General features: G+C 39.1%; 1 protein-coding gene and 1 long non-coding RNA gene across 4 annotated transcripts in view; one reads left to right on the top strand and one right to left on the bottom strand.

Annotated features, from left to right (window-relative positions):
- The window catches only part of LOC309332595, a 417,968-nt gene that overhangs the window by 58,247 nt on the left and 345,337 nt on the right, over positions 1–14,384 (bottom strand). The window lies entirely within an intron of this gene.
- NFIB (nuclear factor I B) overlaps positions 1–14,384 on the top strand; it is a 296,978-nt gene that overhangs the window by 905 nt on the left and 281,689 nt on the right. The window lies entirely within an intron of this gene.

The following is a 14,384-nucleotide window of genomic DNA, read 5'->3' as shown; positions in this document are numbered from 1 at the left end:
AGGAACTGTTTGAAAGTTTCTCTGAACAAAATACTGGGGACCAGCAACGGAGCACTTTGGGAAAGAAAAGCTTTTCTCTTCACCAGTGTTTTCATGAAATTTTATTCATATGCTCATTTTGTTGTCTAGACAATAGCCCCTTGTATGAAATAGCCATGCTATGAATGAAGACCTTCTGCCGGCAAAACCTTTCATTATGAATATTAATTTCATTCTTGAGTTGCTTTGTCTGTCCGTGTATTTTTTTACTCCTTTCATTCCCTCCTTGATTGCCTTTGCTTGTTTGTCTGGATAATTATTATGCTTACTGCATGGGCTGTTTTTTCACAATTAGTACAGTGCAGAGACAATAGACACTTTATTCATGGCCGGTGGGTATGAGGAGCGCCAATGGACAGCACGTCCCAGAGTCTGGACAGAAGGCAGCTCCCTGATTCCTAGTGCTTTCCTGCACCAAACCACTTTCCAAGGACTTTATGCTTCTTTTATTTATTTTTCCTCCCCCCAAAAGGTGGTTCTTGCTATGTGCCTTCTGAGGAGGTTACATACTCAGGGAGTATTTTCATCTAAAGGATGTTTGCTGCGCGTTGTTGTTTTGTTTTTTGTTTTGTTTTTTTGCTGTGAATTTTTCACAGAGGGAAGGGAACTATTTCGACTTGTTGAGCCCTTGTACGCTGAGTGATCACATCAATTTAGTTGCACAAAAGAAAGGGAGTCAGTGATTAAAAAGTGGTTTTGTGAGTCTATGTTTTTTAATTTGGCATTAGTACTTGGTGGTAACAGATTGCTGTTGTACGCTTTAATCAGAATTTGGTGCACGGTGCGTGTGTTCGCTCGTTATTTAAATGAGCCATTAAAGTAGCGCAACACTGTGCAGAGGATGGTATTATAAAATGTATGTTGTGACAGGTTTAATTAAATTACTGCATGTTCACAGATTTTATTGAAAAAGTAATATGCCTATGTTTTAAGAAAGGTTTCTTTAAGGACAGCTTTCCAGTAAGCTGGCATTGTTAAAAAAAAATCAATACTTTCACTCATGAGTATTTTATTAGTATAATCTTTAAAATACAGATAATTAATATAACTGTGCTTCCTTTAGTTTTTTATGCAAGCATATTGTAAAAAAAAGTGGTATTGTAGGCTCAAGGCTTCTCTTCTTATCAGATATGTACATTTAAGTAATAAACTTTAAATGAGTTCCTTCTCTTCATGTATAAGGTTTATGTGTTAACTACTGAATCAGTGATGAAACTTTTGTAAATGCACCATCTTCCGTAAGTAGCAATTGCTCACGTTGAAAAGTTTAGGTATGTAATGTTCATGCAATGACTTATCAGGGATATAAATAAACTGCACTGTATATTCAGAGAACGCTTGAAATGTTGTGTTTTCCTGTGTGGCTTAGATTATTATCTTGTGGGAAATGAATAATTCTATGTTGGCTGCTTGGAAGGAAGTCTCATTGAAACGTTTTTGATTTATATTATTAGGGTTCGGTTTAAAGCTGTGATTGTAGGCAAATTTATTTGTTCCATTTGAAGCATTCACTTCCAAGTGAATGTGTTTAAAACAGACTGCCAGGGGGAGATTTTCTATTTGTTTACACTGATGTCATCCCATTGAATTCCATGGCACCATGCTTTAAATGTCTTTTAAGAAGTTACTTACATTTTTGAAGGGTCCATCACTGAATATGGACTCTGATGATAAAGCGTATCACAGTCACATACTTGTTTGCATATCTCTTGATATTTCATATGCTTAATTTTCATTCTTTTTAGTCTCTCTCTGTTCATTTCAGGCTCCCTTCCTATACAAGTTTAGCTGGGGTTTATTTCCAAGTAGATAAGGTAGATAAGAATTTACAGGATCACTACAATGTTTACAACATCATTGAAATGTTTACAATTGTTTTTTCCTCCTTGTAAGCATCTCTGAGATGGAGAGTTTAGAAAAATATGTATGTTTTCTGCTATTAAAATATTGTTCATTTTTGAATAATGCAAATTGTAAGACTTGTGGAAAAGTCTCAAAGAAAGGGACTTTAAATAATCTTTAAAAGTGCCTGTACTTTTAAGTAGATATTGAGAGAAATAATTTATTAAACCCTGGGCCACTACTTAATGATCAGATAGATTTCTAATCCTGTTGCAAAAATAGTATATTTATGATCTGCATTCATCTAATGCTTTTATTCAGTTTGGTCTTAAATTGAAGAAAATATTTGAATGGTGTTTATTATGAACAGATTTTTTTTGTACTTATGGTAATCTAGTTTATATAAGGAGGGAAGTTTAGGCACATTTTGGGTTTCAAGCTCAATATTTGCAATTTGGCTTGTGTAAAAAGTATGTCTTATTAATATTAAAAACTAGGTTATAATCAAAGCTAAGGTTCTGAAGCTGTAGTAAAGCATGGACAGTAATCTCTGAGATGCTATACCGCCTAATTTTCATTTTTCCCCCCATTTAGTAAGCAAATGTTTTGAAAGAAATTGTGCCCATATTGGTCTTTCAGGCTTTAGTTATCAAAAATATAATGTAATCATACGCTGTGTTGTGGGCTGTTTGTGTTAATGCAACTTGTCATATGCTACATTCAACTTAATGAAATAAAGGAGAGTGCCTAAATATTTTGCCCAGATTAACTTTGATTTTTGCTTTCATGGAAATGCTAATAGCAGGAGTTCCAGCAGCCCACTTGTCTTGCAATATATCTCCACAGATTTCAACCGTTTGCTTGCTTTATTTTCAGAGCACCACAAGTCCAGCGTTCACTGTGCTAACGAAACTTTTGTTTTCAGTAGACTTGCGACATAATTGATTTAAAAGCAAATGGATATATAATGCTGAAGATACCATCAAGGAGGTTCTTCTGTAAATGTAGAGGTTAGAAGGGGTAAACTATAGCAGTATTTGTGAGTTGCTCGTTAGCATCCCAAACATATCATATAATTTCCAAAAGAGGCATTTGTTTCTGTATAATAGAACTATTTCTACTTTTGTGTATCTGTCTTGATCAGAACACTTGCTCCTCTTATAAACCACCGTTAAGTAAATGAATTGGGTTTGGCATTTCAGATGCAGCGAATGCTTTTGTTTATTGAGGTTTATGATTCTTCTTCATTAACAACTGTACTTGGTTGCTTTGTAATCAGATTAGGGCAGCAATCCTGTACACACCAATGAGAGAGGAAGTACTTTGAACTCAGTGCGACTTACCTCCAAGTAAACCTGTGTTAGGCCGTAATACAACACCAACCAAAGGGGGTCTCCTTACATAGGAAAGTATATGTCTGTATGTACCTGTGGCATTCACAGATGTTCTTTAGACTTGGTTCTTGTAGACAGGTGGAATATAATAAATCAGCTTTCATCCTTTCTGATGCAGAGCTACCTCTTGTTTTTAAGGTAATTTAGGAACTGCAGTCCTATGTCTCCTTGTATTTCTTGCTTTGTTAAGGAAATGGAATGTAGAAACTTTATGTTGCTACATTTGTCCAATTCCAACATAAAAACATGGACATGGCGGCTTCCCTGTTCGTTATGATTTTAAAATGTATGGGAACAATCCTGCCACAGTTAAGCATTTTTGTGCTTGATCATGTTTGATAGTGCTCGGAAGGACGAAAAAGTTATCTTCATAACTGGGTTTGTTTCAGTCTGCCCTTAGTCTACCAACATTGATAATACTTCTTGCTACAAATGTAAAAATTTGACTTTTTCCAGTTTACTAATCTCTTCAGTTAGCATATAGTATCTATTGGATGATACTGTCTGTTACAAGTTTATACTGTCTTTTAAAAGTCTGCATATAGCTCTTAATTTTGCATAATACATGCTCAGTGAAAGTTTGGAAACGTGTAATGTTAAACACAATTCATATGTGAAACGAATGGCACATATGAATGTTAAACACAATTCATATGGAAAACGAATGGCAAGTACTATGGTGAAAACTTATAATGCCTATCTCGTAACACCTTCTGAATGTGAGATACTTACTTAAAAGTCTTGAAAACCCAGAAGAAAGTTGGTGCAGATTTTTAAAATAATGTCAGTATTGCCATATTACTGTTTAACTAGCATTATATTTACAAATGAAGGACTATTCACACTGTTTCAGTAATTCAATCACTATGGTCTTGATTTCACACCTTTCTGGTTGATTTCTCAGATAAAAACTTCACATAGAGTTCACATTTAATAATACAGCATTGCATTTGTTCACGGCACTGAAGCAGTCCTCCATTCAGTTGTACGTCTTATACAAACAAACAAATCATAACTTAATATACAACTGAGCTCTGCACTTGGAAATATCCTAACAGCTCCTTTAGAATGTTTCCCTGGGCAACCCAATCCTATCTCCTGCTTTAATTGCAACCAAAGCTTGTATCGTAGCAGCTAAAACAGGATCCTGCTCCAAGTTCACAGCTGCACACCTTGCCATCCTTATCTTTAAACTGTTAGATCCTGTTACACCTTTATACGTGGCAACAGCTCTGGAGCAATGTTGAAATACTTTATTGTCACTTGTACAACTTGTATACAGTGAGATTACACATGCACTCAGCTCTCTTAGTCTTAATACCTCTCGTTTACTGACACACACACACCAAACCCAAAAGTCAGTTGCCCTGTTATCTTTTCATTCAGCAGCCTAACAGCCCACGGATAGAAGCTGTTCTTTACCCTGTTGGTGTGACTAATCATGCTTCTGTATCTTCTGCCTGAGGGCAGGAGATCAAGAAAGTGCCAGCCAGGGTGTGAATCATCTCTGAGAATTTTCCTCACTCTCCTGAGGCAACGTTCTTCCGCTATTTCATCCAGCGGATTCACGGGACAGCTCATAATATCTTGTGCTGTATTCACCACCCTCTGTAGGCACTTCCTATCAGCTGATGTCAAACCAGCGTACCACACAGTGATGCAGACACTTTCTATTGTTGAACGGTACAAGGATATAATCAAATGTTGATTGACATCGTTCTTCCACAATACTCTGAGATGAAGTCTCTGTTGGGCTTTCTTTCTTTGGGCTCTGTTCTGGAGCCCCTTTGAGTGTGGGGCAACTGTGATGGTGGCCCTAGCCTCAGAAGATGTTGTGTCGCTTTGCCATGGAAGGGGTTGTAAGTCACATTGAGTTACTACTTGGTAAGAAAGACAACTAACAAATGCAAGAAATAATAATAATAATGACAATTTCCCAGTGTGCTGATTCAGTGGTGTTGATGGATATGCTGAACATATCCCAACATAGGGATGGAAGGATGTACCGGCACAGATTTGGGCTGATGGGCCTGATCCTGAACCATGCTACTTCTCTTTCAGTAGTGCATAAGGTTTGGCTGCAGATGCACCCTGTACAGCTTGCATACCAGAGGTTATGCTATGAAAAAAGTGACAGAGAAAGGATACATTGCCATATAAGCTAGTAAGTTAGGAGTTACAAGCTGTCTGTGCCAAAAAATGTTTGGAGGTAAGTTTACCTTGGTGACATTTTTTTAATGAGAAGCTCCTACCACTATATAGTTGCATGTCAAATGTCCCTCATGGTTCTCTAGAGCAATATTCTTTCAGTTGCAAGTGAAAGCTGGAAAACCTTTAAAGAACTGCTAGACAATGGCATCTTGCCATTCACTTCAGTTGTATTACATAGTCTGGCAACAGTCCAGCGTACTCTTGTGTGTTTTTAACATCCTATTGTTATCAAAGGGCCAAAGTGCAGTGCAGAGAAATTGCCTTCCTTGTCCTTTTTTGTTTTGTTTTTTGCTTTCAGAAACTAGGCAAAAGTCTTGATTGAATTAATTTTAATAGGCTCTGTTTCTTAAAGTTTTCCCTTCTCCAGAATGACCACAATCCAAAGGGCTACCTGCTCACATTTTTGCTCCCCTTTCTTTTGATAGCTCAATGATGCCTGAAAAATCACTCTTGAAGGTTTGGGGAGATATCCCCTAGAGCCACATCTGAGTAGGGGTGGGGATGCAGCTGGTGGGAAATTGGGGCTCATTCCCCATGTTTGTGGAAACCACATTATTTCTTGACATGGCCAGAAGCCTCAGCAATCACAACACCAATCTAAAGGGTTTGAGGATGGAATGATGTAATATGATCAATAACAAACATCAATTTTATGTTTCCATACGTATTAAGAGACACGGTTGGCACTGTGGTTTAAACCAGTGAGCTGCTTGGACTTGCTGATTGGAAGGTCGGCGGTTCGAGGCCCGGCGACGGGGTGAGCTCCCGTTGTTCAGTCCCAGCTCCTGTCAACCTAGCAGTTCAAAAGCATGCAGTACAAGTAGATCAATATGTACCACTCAGGCAGGAAGGTAAACAGTGTTTCTGTGTGCTGCTCTGGCTTCGCCAGAAGCGGCTTAGTCATGCTGGCCACATGACCCAGAAAAACTGTCTGTCCAATTTTCTCATTCATTTTGGTGGACTCTTGCTAGGTAAACAACCAGACTGTATTGTTCGTTTTCTCTCTCTCTCTCTCTCTCTCTCTCTCTCTCTCTCTCTCTCTCTCTCTCTTACATTTAGTACAGCTTCATGACCTGGCCAGGTATGCCTGAAGTTACCAATATATGAAATTCTCTGATCAATGGTGCCTTTGTGTCTAAATCTAGTCTGCCTTGAACTCTCTCCATGCCGCTCAACCTTCTATAGTATTCAGCCAATGACAGGGAGTCACTTTGCTTGTTTTGTGTTTTAAAAGTTCTAAACAGTTGGGGTGCTAGATTTAATTTGACTGCAACTAATCTCTGCTGATACATATACATAAACATAAACATAGTCAACGTCTATGAAGACCTTCCTCAGATAGGTACAGTTTGGAAGATGACACAAGATCTCTGTGCAAGGATTTAATAACTAGTCTGGGCTTGTTTTTGCATTTTCTCAACATCAAAGTAAACAAAATTCCAAGATATGGACCAGGATCGAAAGAATGGTGTAGCTACTTTTGCATGCCCAAGGAAACTCTGAACTTCCATTTATGTAGCATCTACTCTCTGTGCATAGCTGTCAACGTTTCCCCTCTTTAAAGGGAAATTCCCTTATTCCAAATAGGACTCCTCGCAAGAAAAGAGAAAAGTTGACAGTTGTGTCTCTGTGCTGCATGGCAAACGTTTTTTTGAAATGTGAGGGGTTTTCAATAGGAGCTTGCAATGCGGCATGAGGGACTTGCTATTTAAGTGGGGTGTGTGAAAGCTGTTTGGGCTTGGCAAAAGTAGCACCGATTCACAAAAGTGCATGGAGAAAGGCCGCTGTGAGTGGGATTGTAGAACTGTGGAACTGGCATCTGTTTTCATGAGCCTTACTGCATGTATCCCAGGATCTGAAATCGTATTTCTGTGGGCATAGCCCCAGCCTGTTGAATTAGTGTATTGAGATACACTGATCTGTTGAAACGTCTGCTTCAATCTTTTGTTTTAATGTTCTATGTCCATTTCAGTTAGGGCTGGGTTGAATGCTCTGGGCCTTGTATGTTGATTTCTCCATACTTTTTCTTCTTCTCAGCTAGCATTGATTTCCATGGCCAGTAATGAAAGTTCTTGGGTCTCTCCCCCTACCCCTGCCACACCAGTTCTACTTTCCTCCTGAAACTTTCAGGGAAAGTTCTCTTTAGTCCTCGGATCAGGCTGCCAACATTTTTTTCTCGTGTGAACATGGCCGTTGCTCCCCTTCATGGTGTTTCATTTGCAGGAAATCTTAGGGAATGTAGCACAGCGGAATGAAGACTCTCACATTTCAAGTCCCCTAACTATACCATGGAAGAAGAAACTATTGGGCTAAGGCTTTACCATCTAGCTTACACAGTATAATAAGTAGTTCAGAAAGTAGCCATTAGAAAAATTTACATCTAGCTCTTTTGGGACATGTTGCTAACAGCCATGGTGGAATTATTTATTGTTGCAGTGATGGCTTACATAAAAAAAGCACAGTGTAATGATCTTTGGGTATATAAAGCATGTTTTTAAAAGCCACAGGTTTACATATTAACTTTATCCAATGAACTGAATTATACATGTTAAAGGGTGCATATGTGAATAATGATGGCATGTGTTAGTTTTTAGTGACTAGAAGCCAAATTGGAATTCATTTATTCCATTGATCTTTGGAGTCCAAAATACAGATGTGAGATGGGCCTTTTGCTGGCTGGCATATAAACAAAGCAGTACAGTACAGTACAGTAATATACTATTATTACTGTGCTTTCATAAGTAAGCTAGGCTAGCAAGACTTTTAGTTTGTACAGTCTTAAATGCTACATACAATGAGTAGAACAGGAATTCTTTTTAATGTGCTTGCCTTAATAGAACAGATACTCTCTTTGATTTTTCATTCTTTTCATCCGTTGTTTTATGCTTTGCAGATTGGGTTTTTTAACCAAGGGTCATAATGATAATAAAATTATACAAATAAATAGACCAGGTCTTCTCATGTTGTTTGTACATCACAAAAATAGCACAATAAATTTGCAGTAATAATCTACAACATATGGTTCATTATTAGTGGTCAACGTACAAGTTCTTGATTCATGGAGTGGTTTAAATAAAAACAATAACAATAGCAAAGGGGAAACGGGATAGAGCAGAGTTAATAGATAACATTCAACTGAGCACAGTTGAAACGTCTTATCAGAAGCGCTTTGCAGCTTCTGAGAGATCTGGTCACGTTAGGCACTTCATACAACACACTTAGATCTAGTGAAAAGTGTTTTATGCAATTGCTTTTTAATGAGCAAGTTCACAGAGGAATACTAGGCAGATATCAAAATTCCATAAATGAAGGGAAGAATTTGTCATTTTTTATTTTAATTTTAGCATACTTTTCAGAGTAATGAAGCTTTCAGAATGTTGCATTTGGGGTGGTTGAGTTTGATGCCTGCTGTTGCTGAATTCCATATGAATATTTTCATTAACTTTAAAGCATATCAGCAGGGAAGCATGTTCTGGTCCTCATTTGATGCTATAGCACAAAATTGTAAGTGTAACTAACAGTATCTGGGCAGGGAAAGGCATAACATGCTATTAGAATGTTACTAAAAGAGAACCAACATGTGAAAATTAGAAGATAGCTTGAACTGTGAGAAAGCAGTGAGTGTCTTTCTTCCCTGGTCACGAAAAATTAAAATTACAAGAAGCAGAATATATAAATTATGATTCCAGATAGCCTACTAAGTCCTCAAATTAAATCAGACTGATTTGTTGTATTCCTGAGGTTGCTATCGCTTAAGTTGCCTTTTGAAAAGTCACAAACTATTTAGCCTGATCTCCTGTTTGCTTCCCTGTGCTAAAATCTGCCTCGTGGTTTATTAAATTCCTCAACAGGTGGGACGTCTGTTCCTTTGCAGCACTTCAGATATTCGGCACTTTTAAAAAGAAAAGATTTGATACATTTCTGAGTAGGAGCTGCCACATTAAAAAAAAGTGTTCTAAAGTTTTGCTTCTTTGTTTTGCTGCCCTTGTTCAACATGTGCTGTGAGATTTATCAGCCTTTAACTATTCTGTAGTCTGCAGATTGAATTGCATTTAACTTTTTTACTTATATCTCACAAACAGAGTGTCTGGATGTACAATGACAAAAATACTGGGAAGAACGGAGGGCTTTCTTTCCCTATCAGCGTCCTACATTTTACTAGCAGTAATGAGCTGTCACAGTGTGAGTTCTGCAGATGAGATTAGCGCATGGAAGAATGAGTAGACCTGTACACAGGAAAAATAATTAAATCAAGCAGAAAATAACAACAGGCATGTTACTGGTGTTCAAAATGAAACCAGGGCAGGATTGAATCAGGCTGTTGAACAGTAAATGGATAGTGCAAAAAAAGAAAAGAAAAAAAAGGCCACACATGTGTTTAGAAGTATTTGTCTTAAATTCTAAAAAGGGTTTACTATTTGTTTAATACTTACTGAGATGACCAAGGGTTCTGCATATGTAAACTGCACATAATTTCTGTAGGACGGAGGAAAAGTTTGCATTTTATCCAGTGCTGCGTTCTGCAGGCTCCTTGCTAAAAGGGCTTTTAGGTGTAAGTTAGACATCCCCATGTATAATGTTTATTAGTGACATTCCTTCTCTGACAAATGGCAGGAATTCACAAGTGCACAGGTGTAACGGCCAACAGGTAGGTATGTAATCTGTTCCTGTGTAATAAGAGGAGAAGAGTGATTGGTTCCTTCCTTAAAATATTCACTACTATATTCTCTGTGTTCCACAGAGCAGTTGAAGGGAGAAATTCAAGATTTAGCAGTGGCCCTCAGAGTGATGATTGCTTTGTAATGGAACAAATTCAATTACATGAAATATTAGACTCTTCTCTCGCTGCCTTAGCACTCTTCAATCTATTTAGAGAAGTCAGGGGAAAAAAGAAGCCTATTAACAGATGCCTGGCTGCCTCGGCACAGAGAGGAAAACCATAATTTGTATGTAATCCCTAATGCAAACAGTTGTTCATTAAGAAACAAAACTAATGTAATCTTGATTATTTGCTTGGATTTCTACTCTATCATGTTGTTTTGTACAGCTGGCAGGCTAATGTAATTTTACTAAGAAACCCAAAGCAATCTGGTACTCAGACAACACCATGCAGATTTAGGTAAATTCTGGACCCAGATTAGCATAATACTAACTAATCACGAATATCATTTGCATTAATTAGAGTATTGAGACAAGATATATTTTTTTTAATGGAAGAAAATTGAAAGAAAGATTAAGGACAAGAGCTTATGAGCCCAGTTTTTCTGGATGCAAGCATCCAACAGATGATTTATTCCATAATGCCTAATATTTTAATGTTTAAGTATTAATTAAAGTATTGGGGAAAGATTGTTTCTAATTGGAAGGAAACTGAAAGAGAGATTAAGGGCAAAGATTATGAACTGCTTTTGCTTAAGGCAAGTGTGTAGCAGATGATTTCTCCTATAATGACAAAGAGCTTAAAATGTGTAAAAGATAGGGTGACTAATACACTAAGGAGTTTAGACAATGTAAAGGTTTTCTTAAGTGTACATTTTTTCTCAACATACAATTTCCTATGCTTAAGGAAATAGCCACAAAGTTAACTTGAATCAATCTCCCCCCCCCCCCAAGGTGATTACTAGGTATAACTCATCCCTCATCAAAACTGAATGAAAACATTATAAATCATTAAGTTTGTAAAATTACCAATATAACAAAACAGCATAAAAGGCAAAATTACACTTCATGTTAACTAACGCAAACTCATTTGCTGGTCCCCTAATGTTTGCGCCAACATAGCAAACACTTGAGGGGTAAAGTAATGACGCATGAGTTGAAATAGCTATCAGATCAAATATACCACTGGCTGAAGTTTCATATAATCTCAGATGTAATATTTTCCCATTCTGGCAGTTCAGACATTTAGCAGCAAATCAGTACAGCCTGTGCAGGCATTAGCAAAATAGTCCTTAACTGTAGTCCCAAATGTCTGATTCAGTCTTCTCATGGTTAACTGTTGCCTGGAACAACTACAGTGAAACAAGGAACGATACATAGCTTGACACTGATGACCCTCTGTTCTTGGCAGTGGAGGCAATAAGATGGCACACCAGATTTTTCAGTATAAGGACAACCATAAACCTTGGGGAAATATACATATATTTTTATAAGAGACATAGAACTCCTATAGCAGAGTTATCAGAAGCTGGTAGCAATGTGCTAGCAATTTTGACCCAGTCAAGACACCCAGTTGAAAGAAGATGTTCCTAGAGGAAGAGGCCAAATTTTCCTTGGCAATATCCCATCTAGCACCATCTGCTGAAGAGTGTGTAATTGTTTCTGGTGAGAAATACTTTCTGCTTCTTATTACAGTGCACCAGACCTTGTTGCAGGAACAAAATCCAGAACAAACTGCATGAACTGGAGTTCTCGTATGCATTGGCTGGCAGAGTGGTCTCAAAAACACATACCAAGCCAGGGGAAGGAGCGGATTAAGTAGGTCAGAGGAACAGACTAGCACGAAAAATTCATCAAGCACTTCCAGTGTCAGAGAGGCGTGGACTTCTAATGCAAAGCCTTTGTAGTTTTCACAGGTGCCTTGCTGAACAGCCCAGAAGGCTCTCTGCCTGGTTCCCTGTAACTTTACTTCTTGCAGTGAGGGACTCAGAGCTGGACCTCAGTGTCCAGGCTGGACAATAGGGATGGAGAGGCTCCTTCAGGTATATAGGGCCAAGGCCATTTAGGGCTTTAAAGGTCAGCACCAACACTTTGAATTGTGCTCAGAAACGTACTGGGAGCCAATGTAGGTCTTTCAGGACCGGTGTTATATGGTTCCAGCGGCCACTCACAGTTTTCCTGCTGCGTTCTGGATTAGTTGTAGTTTCCAAGTAACCTTTAAAGGTAGCCCCACCTACAGTGCATTGCATTAGTCCAAGCAGGAGATAACCTGCTGGAGAGACAGTGGGCAGGCAGGGAGGGTCTCAGCCAGTGTACCAGATGAAGCTGGTAAACAGCTGCCCGGACACCGAATTAAGTTGCACCTCAATCGACAGCAGTGAGTCCAAAATGGCACCAAGGCTGTACACCTGTTCCTTTGTGGTACATTCAGGACCAGGGAGTCACACACACCTGCCCACCTTCCCCAGAAACAGTGTTTCTGTCTTGTCGGGATTTGACCTCAATCCATTAACTGCCCTCCATCCTCCAACCACTTCCAGACACACAGGACCTTCATTGCCTTCGCTGGTTCTGATTTAAACGAGAGGTAGAGCTGTGTATCATCTGCACACTGATGGACACCCAGCCCAACCCCCCTGATGGTCTCTCCCAGTGGTTTCATATAGATATTTGAAAGGATGGGGGAGAGGACAAAGCCCTGAGGCACCCCACAAGTGAGCAGCCATGGGTCTGAACACCATCACCAGTTTCTGGACATAGCCCAGGAGGAAGGAGCAGAACCACTGCATAACAATGTCCCCAACTCCTCTAGATGGTCCAGAAGGATACCATGGTTGATGGTATCAAAAGTCCCTGAGAGATCTGTGGCAGAACCAAGAAACAGCTTCCACTGTAGTAGGGTTACAGTTTTAACTGAGGAGGGGATCACTCATTGAACCTTCCCAGGTCTTTTGCGAACATATGAAATGTAGTTTAAAACAGAAAACATTTTCTTCTTTAGAAAAGCACTGATGGGGTGTCTTTCTGCTAAAGAGTAAGAACTAATCCTGAAACTTGGTTAAACTTGGTTCAGAGGCAAGAGGATATGGGAAAGGAGAGATAAGGAAAGCTATCTAGCTAAAGTTTAAGCAGAGGAAAGAAAGAAGGCTGAACACCCACAGTTCATTGCAGGGGACAGTGTCTCAAAAAGATAGTTGTGTGCCAGCTTTCTGAACGTGCTCCAAAGAGCTGAACGAAATAGGGATATGGCCTGCACTTACTTTATTAAGCATACGACCTTGCCCTGAATCTGAAAGGACTGGAAAAGGAGGAGTGAGGAGCAAATTCTCATGACACGTACACAACAAATGATACAGGTGGAGAGTTTCCTGGAATAGCCTGAGTCATGCCAATTGAAGACTTATCCATGTTTTCTCTTGTTCCACTGCTTCCCCCCTGAGGAAAACCACTCCTTAGCGCTCAATCAGAGCAAACGGCAATTCTGCCCACCCCAGTGCCGGATTTAGCATAAGCTAAACAAGCTATAGCTTAGGGCCCCTCTCTCATGGGGCCCAAAAATTTTTGTAAAGGAAAAAATGGATGTATATTTCCAAAATATAAGATAAAAAAACAAATAAAATAAAAACTAAATAGAGCAACAGTGTTGTTGTGTAGACTCCTATGATGTAAATAATGGGCCCTGCCTGCTAGCCTGATCCCTAAAATATCACTGGTTTGCTCATTTCTATATATAGGGTACCTACATTCAGCATGGACTGGTTGCATGGCAAAATGTGCAAATGGCTTTAGATACCTATTAGGTCCATAAGTTACCATATAGCATATATTCAACACCAAAAAAACCCAGTGACAATTAGTTGTTGACAAAGGACAGCTGGACATATAAAGGGCCCCAGTACCTTCAGTAGCTTAGGGCCTCATCAAACCTAAATCCAGCCCTGCTTCCCCCGGATTGCCATTTCTTCTGATCCATCACTAAAGAGTGGGTTTTTCCTTGGAAAGAAACTAGGCAAGGGGGAAAAACCACTCAAGCCCATGCCTAGAAAACATGGGTCAACCGAAAGCATGGATGAGCCCTTTGTGGCATGTCACAGAACCAGACCTCAGCTGTAAGACCGGCTCTGTTCTTCTCCTCTAGTTTTAGAACCAATGGCTTCATGTTACAAGGAAGGAGATTCTGACTAAACATCAGAAAGAACTTTCTGACAGTAAGAGCTTTTTGGCAGTGGAACGGTCTCC

Source organism: Podarcis erhardii (assembly GCF_964252035.2).
Source record: "Podarcis erhardii genome assembly, chromosome: 17".
NCBI lineage: Eukaryota > Metazoa > Chordata > Lepidosauria > Squamata > Lacertidae > Podarcis > Podarcis erhardii.
Note: the sequence above shows the minus strand (reverse complement) of the source record. Positions and strands in the feature narration are given on the sequence as shown.